This window comes from Centruroides sculpturatus, unplaced genomic scaffold (genome assembly GCF_000671375.1).
Source record: "Centruroides sculpturatus isolate CEXI.00-Female unplaced genomic scaffold, Cexi_2.0 scaffold1544, whole genome shotgun sequence".
NCBI classification, from domain to species: Eukaryota; Metazoa; Arthropoda; class Arachnida; order Scorpiones; family Buthidae; genus Centruroides; species Centruroides sculpturatus.
In genome coordinates this window covers 112,850-123,979 of record NW_019385701.1, presented here as the reverse complement: position 1 = coordinate 123,979, position 11,130 = coordinate 112,850, and positions in this window count along the sequence as shown.

The following is an 11,130-nucleotide window of genomic DNA, read 5'->3' as shown; positions in this document are numbered from 1 at the left end:
TACAAATGAATACGTGTTAAAAATATCAGAAACATTAAAATCGTTATGCATGAAATTCTCAGTTAAATAACTAAATACAGAATTCAATTTCAAGTGTATTACAACAAGCATTACAATACATGCGATTACAACCGAGAATGTAATATTTATCCCATATAGAGTAAGTAATGTAGAGTAAACTGTAGATAATATTATGCGAGTGACATCGTTGTTAGCAAAATACAACCTGATATAAATTATGGCTATTATTATTGTTATTACGAAACTTATTAAATACACAAGAGGAATCCAAACATTTACAATACGAAATATTATATTATTCAGTTTTTGTTCGTACTTGATTGGAATTTCGAATGTTGCTGTAATTTTACAGAATACATTTACTTGATTAATTGTCTTACTATGCATAAATAAGTAAAGAATGGTGATAATAAAAATATACCAGAGGAGATTAATGGTGCAGATTACAGCAGTATCTTCTTTCCAAGTGTCTGAATAAAATGAAAATTGTTTTAATTCAGGAAAAAAATATTATCATCAACATCCGCGTAGAGTTCAAACAAAACATCAAAATAACCATTGAGCAATAGAGTTTTGCTAAAGTTTTGTAAAATATACTTTCTTCATCTAAACACACGTATAATCCAAATAAACGTATGCAGTTCGAGACTGTTATTAAAAGCTCGTGTATTTTATGTAAACTCTCGGCCATGTTAATGTTTTTTAAGCTATTTAAGAAGAATACTAGATATTTTCTTCGAAAAGCAAAATAAACTCCGCGGCGTAGGTTTTCTGATTCGGCTTCACACGAAAACAAAAATGCAAATGATTGAGCAATTTAGTCAAGATAATATATATGCTTTCCTTTAATTAAATGAATATTTTATTAAAATTAATTTTGATTTTCGTAATGTATTATTAAAGCAAACCGTTTAATAATTTCTTAATTAATGTTTACCAAATGCTCATATTTTATTGAACACATCATTAAGGATTTTTGTTATTCGATTAAGATTATTAAAATTATTAAAATCGTTGAAGTGAACATTTATGCAAAATCTCGTATTTTTTATTTTATAATTTTATCCCTTTCAATAGATAATATTTATCCCATATAGAACTAGATGGATTTCGTTCACTCTGTTTGAAGCCTAATAACACCTGTCCTTTTTGTCAAAAACTTATGAAATTTTGCAGAGAGATTTGTATGTTTTTGGGATTGATGATCTTAAAGTCGGGTGTTTACTATAACTTAAAGTCGGGTGTTTAATAACTATTTACTTGAAGATCTTGAATGCTTTTTAGAATTAGATTATTTGAGTATTCGCAAATAGCATTCTCTTACCTCTAATAATTAGAGTTTGTTTCATATGAAAAATTTATAAAATCGCCACCTGCCAGTATTATATGAAATATCATTTGAAATAGTTTGAAGTACATTTTTAAAATACTTTTCTCCCTTTAAAACAAAATATATTAAAAACTTTAACAATGGTACAAATTTAAATACAGTAAGCCTTCTATTTAACCAACCAGAGGCGCCCGTACAAAGAGGCACTTGGGGCACATGCCGACCCTCTTTGTACTTCAGTTGCCTTTCTCTGAATCCCCAAGAGAGCTCTAAGGTTTCATTTTATTTTTAAACTAGCTTGTTATGTCCGGCTATTTGCGGGTTTATAAAGTACTCCTTTCAGTAATTGTTACACTTGGAGTTATAACTCATAAATTTCAAAAATATATATGGTAAAACCAATTTTAAGAATATTATTAGAATTTTTTCTCGTAAATTGCGAGTGTATAGAAAAATTATTACAACTAATTTGGTTTATTTGAATACGGCTACGCGATGCGTGGGAGATCTGCAGAGAGGATGCCACGGGGAAAAGTTTTATGGAAAACTGGCCCCTATTTAAGTGTTACCGAATTAAAAAAACCCGGAAAATTCCATGTGGCCATCCCGTTGGTGATGCGCGAACCCACGACAAACTATCTACCAGTGTAACAGTTTCGACTCCTTGCAGCTTATGAATACTGTAATTATGTGTTACTCATCAAAGTAATGATACAGCGAGTCTACTTCACGCTATATCATTGTCATAACAATTAAGTAAATATTATATATATATTTTTTAAATTATATTCTTTTTATATCTTTCAAATGTATGAATTATATTTAGTTTATTATTTTAAAAAATTTTGACAATAGATTGCTCTGCATGTAAATCCAAAGTAGCCAAAAATTAATTAATATATAGAAATTCATAAATATTTTATGATGATATGTACAGTACGACGTTATCTAAGTGTGTAGTATATTAACGTAACTGTCAAGTTTCGCAGAAATTGGTCGAAGTCCTAGGAGTGTATAACGAAGGAGCAAACAAATAGACATTCTCATTTATAGATATAGATTAGTTACTCCTTTTTATCACAGGAAACTTTTTACTGATGACAAAACTAAAATAAAAATATTTGTTATTAACCGAATATTTGTTCTAGCGGGCTGTAAATTTTCAGTACAGTATAAGATACAGTACTACTGATTTACGCGATTTTGATATACGCAGGATAAATTAACAGCGTTAATTTATTGTATATGTTACCGCTAAAGCTCGATAACCGTTAATGTGTACATTACCTAGCTAATCTGCAGATTAACTAGGGTGATCCGTTAAAGCTGCGAAAATTGTTCAATTTCTCAAATTACCTAGGTAATTTGCAGAGTATCTAGGTAATCTGCACATTAACGGCTTCCGTATCGTTAAAGTTCAAAAGTTTGTTTCTTTCACTTCCTTTCCCCACTCCTTCTTTTTACGTAGATAAATTTAAATCCTAGAATGCAAGCAAGCACCGAATTGGTGAGTAAAATCAAGAAAAGATTCTTCGCAAACCTCTTTAGCGAAGATTTAAAATATAATACGTAGTGTTTTAATAACAAACCAAAGTATGATTCCATAATTGAAGATGTAAAGCAAATAAAAGTTTCCAAGAAGAAAGAATCATCTCGAGATTATCAAATAATTCAAAGGTGTGATGTGTTGACTGTACGAGGCTGTGAAAAACTCATTGAGCCGTTGTCAGATGCGCGAGAAAGGTTTGAAAAAGTTTGTCCATGCCGGAGAATTGTTTGACATTCGATAAAAACTGAAGAAGACCTTGAAAAATTAGAAGATTCACAAGAGACTGTGATTATGAGATCACAGTCAAATCTTACTCAAGAGGACATTCCGTTATCCCCCGCTTCTACAGAATCACCTATAGAAATACAAGAATTTACCGATAGTAATCTTAAACTGCCTTCTATACCGTTGATTGATGATGCAGTCACGAAGAATATTCAGTTACCCTGCACCTCCAAGGAATCGCCTCTGCAAGTTGAAGAAGTCATCACTGAGTTACTCTCAACTTCAGCAGAATCGCCATCACAGTTTCGTACGGAGCCTGTAAAGAGCACTATACAAGACATAGTCTGTATTGTTTGCTCAAAAGCAGCATCAAGTGCTCACAAGTGTAAATCGTGTAATATGTTTGTTCACGCAGTTTGTGGTGAAGTAGATCCTAAAGAGGAAGGGTATGGTAAGAATGTATTGTGCATCATCTGTAAAAAGAATATGGATCAGAAAATACAGCGTGATGAAGCCAAGAAATGTTTAGAAAAGCAAGCAAAGAAAATGTTAGCAGTTTCTAATGCAAAGCACCCAAACGTCGATGAAGGTTTCGCTGTGAGAATTAAAGTACCCGAAGAAGACAGAGCAAAAACTGATGCACGTTCAATTTTAGCTGTGGTTCTTAGTAAAACAGAGGATGGCTTTTATAAACTTGATACTAAAACAGGTATTTTAAAACAATTGTATGCAAAATCTGAATTCAGTGTTTGCAAAGAGAGATTTTTAACGAAAGAAGATGGATGTCCCTGCTGTAGAAATATCTTTACGTCAAACAGCAATAAAACAATCCCTTGGTACTGGGCAGGGTTTCAGAAAATGTGACTGCAAATCTAAATGTACCACAAATAGGCGTGCTTGTCGCAAAAACCAATTGCTACGTAATTCAAAGTGTCACCAATCTTTAGATTGCACTAATAAGTAAGTACAATTTTATCATATGTTTTGCAAATTCATTTCCCTAATTGTAGTAATATTTTAAACCGTTTGATTTTTGTATTAAAGTTTTTTTAATTGATTGATGATTGATTCAATCAACTAATTTGTTGATTGTATTAACTTGATTCTTTAGATATTGAAAATTAAATAAATAACATTATGTTAATTTAAGCGTACAGAAACGTTGCTGTTGTTCCAGCAAAAATCTTATTTTCACTTTACCGAGTGCCTAGTAGGTAATTTGCAGATTACCTAGATAATCTGAACATTACCTAGGTAATTTGAGAAATGGAATAATTTTCGCAGCTTTAACGGATCACCCTAGTTAATCTGCAGATTAGCTAGGTAATGCGCACATTAACGGATTTCGAGCTTTAGCGGTAACATATATATATACATTAGTTGGTTACGGCTCCGCCGTAAACCAACTAATTTGGGGAAGTAGTGTTTACTGTTGCCGTAAATCCGTTTAATCGAATGTGTTTTAAAAACATATTAATAACGTACTCAAAACATACAGGATATAATAAAATATTATTTTGTATGTTAAGTAATTTTATACTTATTGACTCATTTTTTATCTGTTCTATCGCGAATAAATAAAGGTTAAATATTTTTTTCATTACATAGAAATTTTAATCTTTGTCAAATCTAAGGGTCTGTTTTATATAAATTTATATTATTGATATTTTCATCAAACTAAAATATAAATATTTGATTCAATATTCTACTTACGTAATTTCCGGAAAAGTTCTTTTTTATTATTAATTAATACTATATTTTTACTAATAAAAACTTCTTTGTATAAAATATTAATAATCTGCAAAGAAATATTCTAATGCTAATATAGAAATTCATAAATAAAGACATTTTATATAGTCCAATATACTGAAGGCATCGCAGGATTTGACAAAGCCAGAGAATAGTTTTTTATGAAAAGGGCAGAAATATTAAAAGCTTTATACCTGTAATTGAATTTTTTAAAACATATCATAGAGAGAAAATCTTTAAATGTACTAAAAAAACAATACAATCATAAGGAAATAGTAAAAATATAAAAAGATATGAAATTTTGCACTTTTCAAAAACCATGGTAATAAATATGAGCAATAAAAATAATCAGTTTAACTCCATATATTCAAACTTATGCTTCTGTGATAATGGGAAGAGATGTAGTTTCTCGTGTATTAGCAGACATAATCCCTTAAATTTACATTTCATGTGATTTTATACAAGTACCAGATTTATTCGAATAATACGATTAACCGTCCTTAAATAGAAGCCGCTCTCGAATAGTAACCAAATCTCTTCGTTTAAACTTGAAAGAACATGCGGCTACTGTTCCACGGTTAAATTTACATATACTACATTTCTAGTATAAGATTTTACAAAGCAATACTATTAATAGCAAAGAATTAAACTACTTACTTGTTTCTGAATAATGCACATCACACCGAGTATACTAAATATAAGTATGTAGATGACCATAATCACAACATACGAAACGGTCACACTATAACTTCGGCGTGTTTTAAATACCACTTTATGTGACAAAAATATAGACAATGAAAAGAATATGGTTACGGCCGATGAAAATGGCGTCGACAAAATTTTATCTGTATCCTTCATTATTTGTAATACAGAAGAATACGTTTTGAATATATCAGAAACATTCAAATTCTTGTCAATTAAATCTTTTATAACGTAACTTAATGCAGCATTGAATTTGATATAGGTAACAACAAGCATTGCAAGACATGTAACTACAACAGAAAAAGTAATATTTATCCCGTATATAATGAAAAGTGTATCGTAAATTGTTTTACATATTAAGAGAATGTCATTCAGTTTAGTAAAATACAAATTCAATTTAACATACTTTATGGTTATTATTATTGTTATTGCGAAACTGACCGAATAAACAAACGGAATCCAAACGTTTACAATACGTGATGATATGACCTCGAATTCTTTTTCGTATTTTCCCGGAATCTTTAATGATACTAAATGTCTTAAGTTTAGCTTTACTTGACTAATTGTTTTAAAATGCATAAATATATAAAGAATGATAATAACGAAAAGAAACCAACTGAGATAAATGGTGCAGATTTTAGTTATGTCTTCTTTCCATGCTTCCAAATGTGAAGAAGAATACTGTTTTAATTCGGGAAAAAATACAGTCGCCAGCATCCGTATAGAGTTTGAACAATATAACAAAATAATTATTATGCTATGACATTTTGCTGAGATTTTGCTTAATGAAAAGTCCTCATCGAAACAGGCATACAATCCGAATACACGTATACAATTCGAGATGATTATTAAAAACTCATCGATTTCGCAAGAATATTCAGACATTTTGATAGAATATATACTGTATTAAACGTATTTAGCAATTTTCTTAAATATATGCAGTTGTTCTAAATATATAAATCACATGAGAGATACAATCTTGATTGCGTTTAGATCCTTCTAGCGGAAATTTTATATGAATCAGGTATTTCATTATAATTACTTTGTGGGTAATGATTAATATATGGCTCTTAACTGAAAAAAAAAATTCATATAACATTTGAGCATATCGATTACTGAAGAATTTATTAATTAATATTTTGCATACTTTTATCATAGAATAGTCATAAAGAATTTCATATTTCTATTAAAATTCTTCATAAATTTAAGCTTTAACATTCCATAACGAAGAAATTATGTAAATTCGTATAAAATTATTTTATATTGACATTTTTTTCTTACTTTTATTTTGAGTATAATATTATTTTAGAATATTTTGTTATATTATTATTTTACGAGGGCTGTTTTTTCCAAGCTCCAATGGTCCATAAAACAAAGACAAGTGTAAATAACAAAATGAATTTATTACCAAAAGTTAGGTACAAACATGGTTACTTTTCGACATAATCATCGTGAAGATTGAGGAATTTGTCATATCTGTGGACAAGCTTTTCCATCCCCTTGTCATTGAATGTTGCCGCCAGTGAATTGAGATGGCCTTAGCAACGTTGTTTTGAAGATCGTCATTAGTTCTAGTCTCAAACCTATGCCCTGATAGCCACGTTTTCAGTTCAGGAAAGAGGTGGAAGTCTTCACTCATTAAAAAGTTTTAAGATGAGTGGAAGTCTGAAAGGTGGAAGTTTTCACCGCCTATAAACACCCAGCGTATAGCACCGATTTAGCGCCGAGCGACTTCCACTTATTTCCTAAACAGGAAAAGTGGCTAGGAGGGCAGAGGTTCGAGACTAATGACGAACTTCAAAACAACGTTAGGGTCCATCTCAAGTCATTTGCGGCAACATTATATGAGAAGAGGTTGGAAAAGCTCGTCTACAGATATGATAAATGCCTCAATCTTCACAGTGATTATGTCGAAAAGTAACCATGAAAGTACCTAACTTTTGGTAATAAATTCATTTTGTTATTTACACTTGTCTTTCTTTTTCGGACCATCGAAGCTTTAAAAAACCAGCCTAGATATATTATTAATTAGATTGTTCTAAGTGGATAAAAGGAAGTTTTTATCAGTCACTCTTCAATTGAGTTGCTAAACACCTAATGATAAATTAAAGTATATAAAAAATAAATTCAAAATTAACTAAACCGTGTTAGGTTCAGAAAATTCTTAAGATAAATCGTAAATACTATTAATCATTGTATACTTATTATAATAGAAACATACTTGGATAGCCAATTTAACATTTAGTTTTTGAAAATTATTTGGATAATGTGATTAAAGATTAGTTTAGGACAAACTTGTAAGAATCCTGCTCTAGAATCCAGGACAAGCAAAGCTTCATAATGTTCCCATTTAATGATGTATCATTTAAATCTAAATAAATAAGTAAATATATAAGTTACTGTTCAAAAATATAGCATTAAATAGGTCTATAAAAAATTAGACTATATGTAAATTATGTCCATTAAGAAGCCGCTTCCCGATTGTTTTTGCATAAAGAGAATGAGAAAATATTTAAATTCTTCTGTTGTCATCTGAAGGATGCATGAAGAAATTTTTAGCATCTCCTAAAACAAAACATTACAAAACTATGTAAAACAGTTTCGATCAACAAATTACCATAAAATTTTTAAGTTTACCTAAGCTTCCATTTACTCCCAGAAATTTCCACATTCTTCTGTTAGTAGCATTCCATTCTTTAGTAATAAAGTGGAGTGAAAAATGTCTTTGCAAACGAAATCTGTTGATTTATAAAGTCTGTCTTCTGTAGGAATCATTAGCCACTTCAGTAATAATTCTAGATATTTAGGACTTAAACAGCGTGTTATGAAATAATTCACCGAGAAAGGCACTTTACCACTAATAAATAAAGCAAATATTGGTACCCAAATACTTTTTGTAAGTAGTCATAAATCATAAATAAACGAAACCAATATTTTTTCATGCATATGAATCTAATAAAACACGCGAAAATCCCCAACTACGATTATTGAGTCCTTTAGTAGATAATATGAACAAATGTGAACAAATAAATAACTTTGGACGGCTTTGAAACCATTGATCCATGATACTGCCAGTATCATGGATCCAGTATCATGGACGCTCCATGATACTGGAGCGGCAGAACCTGCAATCAACTTAAGCCAGTATATGCGCGCACAGGACGGAAGTTGCCATCATGGACGTGGAAGAAGCTCGTTGCATAAAGCTCGTTGCATAAAGCTGTAATTCAACGAAGCATCTCAGCGTTTTATTTATTTATTAAGGTTTTCGATTAACTCGAAAGCTTCGCGTAAGTATTACTCACCTCTATGTGCATTAGAAAGCTTTAAAATTAACAATTAAAAATAAATTTTATTGTTAATAAGCAAAACGTGTTTGAACTTTTTTTTTATTTTAACGCACTCGACACACTACTTTTAACCCAAATAAAACTCACAGAGTAGTAGAACTGTATGTCTACTGTATATGTAAATTTACATCTTTGTTTTTATTTGTTAAATACAGAAGAATGGTGAAAAGTGTTGCCTATAGAAATCATGACTTATTAAAACCCAACTTTTAACGTAAATTGTTGGCTCTCTAGGATTTCATAGAAAACATTTATAATTCATTATAAATATTTTCCATTATAAATACTTTGTGAAAGCATTTATATATCATAAGAGATGATTTTATGTGTGAACCGCCCGGGAGGAACCTCCCGGGCGGTTCACACATAAAAACGCGCACCTCCCTTTCTGGCCAATTGTCAAGATGGCTATGTTACGATTTCTGGCCCCGAGGGTCGGGACTTCTGCTCTATGTCGGTCGAGTGGAAAGAGAATAATCGGGGTCGACGATAAAGCGTAGGCAGTATACGAGTAAAGGAGGATACCATTTAACAAATAAAACAAGTTTATTCAACTTAGACAAGATCGACAAAAACTGCAAACACTAATCTCGACGCTAAGCACGCCTAAAGGCTCGAGAGAGAGTTTACATGGGTTTTCATACCTCTTTGTAGGTTTCCAAGGCGATTCGTGTTCATTAAGGGCACACAGATATCCAATAAGTGGTTGTTAGGGTATTCCAAATTGGCACAAGTATAAAAGTTCGCGACTTAGGTAACGGACTTTATCGATGTTGGAGGTTCGGAATTTACGGCGGGTTCGGAGCTTCAACTCGACGGTATCCAATGACGTCGGTCCGGCTTTCGTTAAGAGACTCCCCCGAGAGGGGAAGGAAGCATCTTTTATAGCTTTTTGCTGGAAAAATCGGTCACGTAATCGGTTATTATAGGCGCTAAAGGTAATAGGTGTTCCCGGGACCAAAACAAGTGACGAATTTTGGATGCTAACTGTAAACTTTTGTGCAAGTCGAGCTGCAAAGCTGTGTGGGAACAATAGAATGTTGACAGTTATGAAATGAGGGTTTCAAATGTTCCCAGCTAAGAATTATTTTTTCCAATCCGTTATATAACAGAAGTAAAATAATTAAATTTTTAGATTAATAAAATTTCAGATCTCGCATATGTTTATCTAGTCATATAGCTGATATTTTTTGTTCTTAATAATGTTTTACAATGCCTTAAAAATTAGCTTATCTCGGCCAAAAAATTAGATTGCAAAAATAAAAAAGCCAGCAATCAGTTAAGTAATTTTTCCGGCTGTTATGTTTTGTTTAAAAAATAACGTTTATATTTTTAATTATAATGAATAAAATTGTGTGTGGCTCTATCTGTTATGAGGTTTTTATAATAAAAAATTATAGTATTATTATAAAGTAGCAACCGCTTAATTTTGAGGATAAAAACTAGTTTTATACAAAACAAATGTAAATGCTAATAATGAGGAAATCGTCATTAATATTTTCCCTTGTTATGTAAACAAACAGCAAGAAAAGTAAAAAGAGAGGGATAAGGAAGGAAAAGAATAAAGTGCAAAAGGAAGAAAAGGAACCGAAGAGAAAACAGAAGGTCATTTGAAGAGAAGACAACGACTCTTTTCCTCATATGTTGTGAGTCGCGAAGTTCCGATTAACCCCGCTAGCTACCTCCGATTTAACAGTACAGTATTACAACAGTACAGTATTACCCCGAACTTACGCGATAGGTGGGACAGAGCGATAACCGCGTAAGTCGAATTCGCATAAGTCAGGGTATAATTCCGCAATTTGTGTAAAATCCAAGTCGGATGTATGTAAGCTAACAAATGTTCTCGTTAATCTTATCTCGTCTTTTGATTAGTTCACGGTTACGAGAAATCACCATATAGAGTCTCTCGAGTCTCCGTAGATATAACAAACACAGAAATAAATAACACAAAATAAATTGTAGCTATGTGCCGATTCCGCGCGACACATCCGAACATGTAAGCTGAACAATAATGTGGGGGGAGTGAGTAATCAAGAGTTGTTTGGCGCTCAAACAAAAGACGAATCGACGAGATTTGAAAATCGCGTAACTCCGGGTTCGCGTAAGTCGGGGTATTACTGTACATTGTTATCGAAATACTGTCTTCAATATTAATTTTAAACTTAATTTTAATGTTATGTTTAGTTTTTGTAAGAAATTTT